This window comes from Homarus americanus, unplaced genomic scaffold (genome assembly GCF_018991925.1).
Source record: "Homarus americanus isolate GMGI-L3 unplaced genomic scaffold, GMGI_Hamer_2.0 scaffold32583, whole genome shotgun sequence".
In the NCBI taxonomy this organism is placed as follows: Eukaryota; Metazoa; Arthropoda; class Malacostraca; order Decapoda; family Nephropidae; genus Homarus; species Homarus americanus.
The window spans coordinates 11,398,941-11,406,673 of NW_024713129.1; the positions used below are offsets into that span (position 1 = coordinate 11,398,941).

General features: G+C 44.0%; 1 protein-coding gene across 1 annotated transcript in view; it reads right to left on the reverse strand.

Annotated features, from left to right (window-relative positions):
* The window catches only part of LOC121867193 (GTP-binding protein Di-Ras2-like), a 56,805-nt gene that overhangs the window by 25,762 nt on the left and 23,310 nt on the right, over nt 1–7,733 (reverse strand). The gene's annotated exons all lie outside the window — the stretch shown is intronic.

Consider the following 7,733-nt stretch of genomic DNA (forward strand, 5'->3'; position numbering starts at 1 on the left):
TAAGAGAGAAAAAGAAAGAAAGAAAAACAAAGGGTAAAAACAATGAAGGAAAAGGGGGGGGAGTGAAAGTGAGGAAGAGAAAGAAATTAAAGAAAAAAGAAAAATTAAGAGACAAAGAGAGAGAGAGAGAAAGATAGAAAGATAGAGAGAAAGAGAGAGGTGTAGTGTCAGGTGATAAGACCTAGTAGTGTTATCTCCGTCCTCCGCCTCCTCTCCCGGATGTCTGATAACAGTTGGTGGGTGGGAGGGGAGGGAGGGGGAAGGAAGGGGTGAGAGGTGAGGAGAGTGAAGGAGTGTGAGGAAAGGTGAAAAGAAGAGGAGGAGAGAGCTAGAAACAACAGAGAAGGGGAAGGGGAATTAGTAAGTAAGGAATGAGAGGGGAGATGAGAAAAGGGTAAGAGGAAAAGAAAGGGATGGATGACAGGGGAGGGGTGACAGGTGAGGGGAGGAGATGTGAGGGAGGTGACAGGTCGAGGAGGTGGTGAGAATTCGTGGGTGAGGTGGGATGACAGGTGAGGACTAATTAGGTGAAGGGGAGGTGTGGAGTGAGGGTGGAGTGACAGGTCAGGAGGATGACTGGGTGAGGGAGGATGACTGGAGTGGGGAAGATGACAGGTGAGGGACAGAGTGGGGGAGGATGTGGGTGGGGAGTTGGGTGACAGGTGAGGTGTGGGTGGGGGCGACAGGTGGGGAGGGTGAGGGGAGGGGTGACAGGTGAGGGGAGGGATGACAGGTGAGGGAGGGGTGACGGGTGAGGGGTGGTGCAGAGAGAGAGAGATGGAACAAGTACTCAAAACTATAGTTGGTTAATTTATTCCAACACACGTTCTACTTAGTACCAAGTTTATATGAAGGGTGAGGAAAGAGAGTGCTATCCTCAGTCTATAAGGGGTGCCAGTAGCTCCTATCCTTACTGCAGTGCGTCTTTCTCTCCCTAGTGGCACTTATCTGGCACTTCGTAGACATCGAGTGCCATTGTAGGGATGATATTTCAGTGACTCTATTGACAGTTCCCTTCTACTATTTTGGAAATATCTAGGATAAACATAGTCATCTGCCACTTTGTAAACATCCAGGGCAAACATAGTCATCTGCCACTTTGTAAACATCCAGGACAAACATAGTCATCTGCCACTTTGTAAACATCTAGAACAAACATAGTCATCTGCCACTTTGTAAACATCCAGAACAAACATAGTCATCTACCACTTTGTAAACATCTAGAACAAACATAGTCATCTACCACTTTGTAAACATCCAGAACAAACATAGTCATCTACCACTTTGTAAACATCCAGAACAAACATAGTCATCTACCACTTTGTAAACATCCTGGACAAACAGTCATCTGCCACTTTGTAAACATCCTGGACAAACATAGTCATCTACCACTTTGTAAACACTGTGACAGCTTCCTTTGTTGTTATGAGGTTGTGTTCACGCCTCTGTATCTCACTTCACTGTCTCTCTTACACTCCACTCTATCTTACTTCACAAACTTATATCTTCCTCTTTGATCTCATTTTATATTTACTCATTAATAGAGACACTGTATAAATATTAATAAGTATATTCTATGTTTTTTTTTTTCCATTTTTCTCATATTTCACGTTCCAATCTTTCATGTATATTTAATAATATTTCAATACACACCAACACTTGTATGTTATTCTCCCGACACAGTCAGAGGCAAGATTTTTAGGGGGGGGGGATGTTATTCAGTGTGAATTTCTTACGACTCTTCTTTGAGATTCTTCCCAAACCTAAGCCAAGTTTGAACATTCAGACGTGGGAGTCCAAGCCAACCCCTGTGGAAGAGTTTGCGCGGGAAAGAATTTAGGCGCCAATTACACACGGGGAAATTTTAAGTGGATAATTTACGCGGGAGATTCTTAAGCGGGAAGTTTACGTGGGAAAATTTGTATACATGGGAGGAGAAGACGGTGATGTTGACACCTCCCAGCGTCGCAGTCCACTACCCAATGGCTTGTCACTTGACCTGAACTTTAGCCACAAGCCTCCCACTCTCCAATTCAATACCACTCGATAAGTTACCTAATACCTCCACTATCAAGAATGCCGCAACGTTTCGTATTACAACCTTCTGAAGAAAAAAAATCTTGACAGTAAATTCCGTGATGATAAATGATGTCCATGCACGGAGACTATAGGAAAATTATGACTCGGTACCGTTCAGGGTCGAAGAAGAAAAATACAAATGGTTGACTGACATCTGCCTGCCAGCTCTTTCGCCGCCTCTTCTCCTTCCTCCTCCTCGACCTCCTCCTCCTCCTCCTCCTCGTCCTCTTCTTCCTCATATTCCTAAGAGGTTCTACATAGCCCCAAAGCAACTCATTCTCTTTAAGGTGACGCCAGCGAGAGCATAGCACTACACCGTTGCTCTGAGGACCTGCCTGGTCTTGAGCCATCACCTGCAAGGGGTATGTTATGTCATGTTGCTCGAGGATCTGAAACATTCAGTGTACAAACGGTGTCTATATTTAGGTAGTTTATCAGTAAACGTAACACCACTTGAGATATACTGTTTGACCACTCCTCACTGGACATAATCCCACCTGGACCATTTTCCAGTGAATAAAATCCCACAAGAACCATTTGCCACTGAACAAAATCGCACCATCAAAACATAAACAATATGAACAAAAAATTCCACTGGCATGATTTGTTTCATTGCCTGAGATCCCATAAGCATATTTCAGCCAGTACCAGCATTCAACATCGCCTGGCGTTCTCCCCAACTCCACAGTGACATACGATTATGAAAGCTAAGCCAGACGAACGCTCCCCCGTCCTTCCCTGTAGGCACTTGAGCGTAAGTTATGAAGGTTGGGCGGATGAATAAGAAACTTCGTATATATTCTTAGAGCCCGGGGGAGGGGGGCGTCTTCTTAGGTCCGTGGGATCCTTCGGGGCCTCTGGGAATCCTTGGGAGTACTTGAGGGTTCTTGAGGGTCCTTGGGAATCCTTGGGGGTTTTGAAGGGTCCTTGGGAATCCTTGGGTATCCTTGGGGGATCTTGGGAATCCTTATAGGTCCTTGGGTGTCCTTGGTGAATCTTGGGAATCCTTATAGGTCCTTTGGAGTCCTTGAGGGGGATCCTTTGAATCTTTGGGAGTCCTTGGGTTTAATTTGGGCTTTTGTACATACGTTAAGGGAGGTGTAGATTAGGTTTAGGTTAGGTTAGGTTAGGTTTAGAGCCTGTATAATTATACCTTAAGGGGAAAATAAGACTTCGATATGCAGGGCTTATAATGTGACTGACGGAAATTTGGTTAAAAACAGAAACATTAACAATGATCATTCACCTTCCCATCTAAATCCTGAAACGCCTCCCTTAAGGTCAACTGATAACCCTGACCCGTTCCCTGATGATGAGGCTTGACCTACTTTATTCAGGGGAGAGAAATGAAGGTGGGGGAGAGGGATATTATAAACGGATTGCTTAATGATTGGATATGGGTTACGAAAGATATAAAATGATTGGATTAGTTTTAGAGATTGTGATTGAGTTTTGTTGTTGTTATTGTTTTGTGGTGATTCCTTAGTTGTTATTGACTGTTTGGGGGAATTATTTGTAGTTTTTTATTGAGTCCTTGTGATGTTATTGTTGTTGTTAAGTGTTGTGGTGATGAAAGGCTTTGAATCACGATACCGAGAAGTTGGTTAGGTTTAGCGTAGGTTAGGTTACGTTAGGTTACGTTAGATCTTTGACGCTTGAGAAGAATCAGGCAGCATTTTTTTTTTTTTGAGGGGGGGTGCAATTTTTTAACCCAATTCCACTGATAAACCTACTGGGAAAGTCGCGTCTCTCTCTCTCTCTCTCTCTCTCTCTCTCTCTCTCTCTCTCAACACCTAACTTCTCATCTTGGTTATTTATTTAATACACACACACACACACACACACACACACACACACACACACACACACACACACACACACACACACACACACACACACACACACACACACACACACACACACACACCTCACCTTCCTTCTTAAGACCTGCAGCAGCTGGACGTACCTGAAGTAAAGAGAAAATAATTAACATACTAGAAATCATGTGTATGTTTGTAAGAGAGTATGAGTGTATACCATGATAGGTTTGTTTACAAGTGGAGGCCTATGTGTGTGTGTGTGTGTGTGTGTGTGTGTGTTCAAAATACAAGCGTAATAAATAATTGATAAAAAATAGAAGAATCTCTCAACTATAATAAATATTTTAGCTAACAAGATCATTTACAATACGTCAACAAGATGTTATTATTATTATTATTATTATTATTATTATTATTATTATTATTATTATTATTATTATTACGATACGTTACTGTCATTTAGAAAGAAAAAAAAGGTTTAAATTTTTTACTACAAGTATCTCTTTAAATCAACGTCTTTAGTTATATTGTCTAAGTTATTTTTGGGGGTTTATCTTAAGTCAAACGGGTACGTGTGGCTGTGTTGTGGGTGTGGTCCCAGTAACGGATGTGAGCGAGCGAATATCCCGTCACAGTCAAGCTTCGCGTTCTAAAAAGTATCATGGGAGGGAGAGGGTCACGTAGCAGCTGCCGCCCTTCTGGTCTTAATGGACGGCGTCATATTTACTGCTCTTATACTTAATATAATAATTTAGCCTCGAAACGAAACCATATTGTAGTTAGGTGTGTGTGTGTAGTGAACTGGGAAACAAATATATTACTTTTAATAAATTTGTGTAGTGATGAAACGTTTTATATGTCGAGCTGTTAAAATTCTAAATAAAACAAAAAATAAATGTCAACAACTTCAATAAACATCTACCAATACTATTAATTTGTCCCTCCAAAAATTATTCTAAACTTTCAACTGAATGACCCTGGAAGTTGCCGCACCTAACACAACAAAAATAACATAATTACATAACATAACCCTACATAATTTATACATATTATTATGATCCTAAATACAAAGAAAAAAACAGCATAAAAAATACTTAGGATTTAAAGAAGAAAAACTCTCTGAATACGATGAGTTGAAAATGGGAAAAAATATGGTTGTAAAAGAAAATGTTGGAGGGTAAGCTCATGTAAATATTGGCAACTGTGACAAGGTAATGAAATCATTTTATAAACTCAAGAGTTTCTGTTTTGTCATTGTTGATATCTTTTTCTGTATATATACTGTAAGAGGATGTAGAAGAAATATGAATACACACACCTCAGGCCAGTTGCCATTACCCCCATACCCAGTCTACTCTGTGAGGACTTTGTTTTTGAATGGGCATTTGCCAGAATCTATCAGTCAATTGATCCACAGCAATTTTGGCAATATGAGGACCTCCTCTACATCACACTGCTTAGTTAGTTTTCTGGATTTTCTGCACAAAAACCTGCAGAAATGTAAGACATCACTGGCCGTTGCCCTTGTTGACTTCAGGAAGGTCTTTGACCTTGTTGATCACTGCACTATTATCAACAAGGCCATTGCACTACGGCTGCCCACCAACCTGGTCTCATGGCTCACTGATTTCTTGAGTGGACGTCGTCAGGCAATGAGGTATCAGGGCTCGGTCTCCACATTCCAACAGCTCACCTGCGATGTTCCCCATGGGACCAAGATGGGACCACTGTGCTTCCTCATCCTGATCAGCGACGCTCTATCTGACACTCCTCACAGGTGGAAGTACGTGGATGACTGCACTGTGAGGGTTTCAGTGGACAACACCGCACCAGACTACTCATCGCTACAAGGCACCCTGGACAGGCTACAGGCATGGACTACGGAGAACAAGGTCACCATCAACCACACCAAAACCGTAGTCATGCACATTAATACCGCCACCACTCCAGTGCAAGCCCCAGCAGTCACAGTGGGTGCCCATCCTCTCCAGCTGGTGCAGCCTGCCAAAGTCCTGGGTGTAACTGTAGACAACAAACTGGACTGGAAGGCCCATGTAAATAATACAGTCAAGGCAGCATCGTACCGTCTCTACATGCTACGACGACTTAGGTCACTTGGGACACCCACGCCAGAGCTGAGGACTATCTACAACGCCTTTATTCTCCCCAAACTAACGTTTGTGTCACCAGCCTGGTCGTCTTCTCTCAACTCCACCCAACAACGTCGGCTAGAGAAGGTACAGAAATGGGCCTGCAGAATCATGCTCAGCGCAGAATACTCCGGCTACGTCAACGCTCTCTCCACCTGGGAAATGCCATCTCTCAGTGACCTCCACCACCAAGCACTGGAAAGGTTTGGCAGCCAACTAATGCACCACCCTCGTCATCGCCACCTCCTGCCACCGGCAGCCCCCCACCCACGTCGCACAGTCTGCCACTACAACAAAATTCAGCCCATAAGAGCCCGCACCGATAGATATAAGAATAGCACCATCCCTTCTATTGTTAAAATAATAAACAACTCCTGATTTATGTACTGTACTGCCCTGTAAATGTATTCAACTCATATTATATCATTATGTCTAAATCAAATGTAAATCTGTATATTTTCAGCTACCGGCTGCAACTCTATTAATGAACCATTTATTATTATTATTATTATTATTGCACACACACACACACACACACACAAGGTCACATATGGTAAACAACAGAAGTCACTTCCTGCTACAATGACGCTTTTAAAAATGTTGGTCAAGATTGAATCCCCTTCCGCCTTCCCTTCCTCTTCCCCCATCAGTGTGCCCCCCCCCTCACCCCCCCCCCTCACAATGCCGCCGCCGCCGTCCAACTGGGTCACCGCTTCCCTGGGACTGTGTGGGGGGAGGGAAGGAGAGGGGGATTGGTGGAGAGGGGGATAGGATTAGTAGGAACAATGAGTGGTGAGAGAGGACGGATGGGGGGTTAGAGGAAGGAGGGAGGGAGGGAGGGAGGGGAATGGAAGGAGAGGGAAGGGGAAGGAAGGGAAGAGAGAGAGGAGAGAAAGTATTGGAGGTTGGGGAAGAGGGAGGAGAAGGAGGAAGAGAGAGGAGGAGGAGAAGGGGGAAGAGGAAGAGGAAGCATTAGAGAGGACAGGAATTAGGTGGATTGTAACTGAGAGGGATAGAGTGGGACTGTGTCAGCGAGGAAGATGAAATGTGATTGTAACAGAGAGGAATGGAGTGGGATTGTAACAGAGAGGAATGGAGTGGGATTGTAACAGAGAGAGGGATGGCGTGTGATTGTAACAGAGAGAGGAATGGAGTGGGATTGTAACAGAGAGGAATGGAGTGGGATTGTAACAGAAAGGGATGGACTGGGATTGTAACAGAGAGAGAGAGGATGGAGTGTGATTGGCAACAGAGAGAGAGGAATGGAGTGGGATTGTAAGAGGAGGATGGATTGTAACAGAGGGATGTGTAACAGGGAGAGGGATGGCGTGTGATTGTAACAGAGAGAGGAATGGAGTGGGATTGTAACAGAGAAAGGGATGGACTGGGATTGTAACAGAGAGAGGGATGGAGTGTGATTGTAACAGGGAGAGGGATGGAGTGTGATTGTAACAGAGAGAGGGATGGAGTGTGATTGTAACAGAGAGAGGGATGGAGTGTGATTGTAACAGAGAGAGGGATGGAGTGTGATTGTAACAGAGGGAGGGATGGAGTGTGATTGTATCAGAGAGAGGGATGGAGTGGGATTGTATCAGAGAGAGGGATGGAGTGGGATTGTAACAGGGAGAAGGATGGAGTGGGATTGTGTCAAGGAGAGGGGAAGCTCTCACGGTATCTCCTGGGT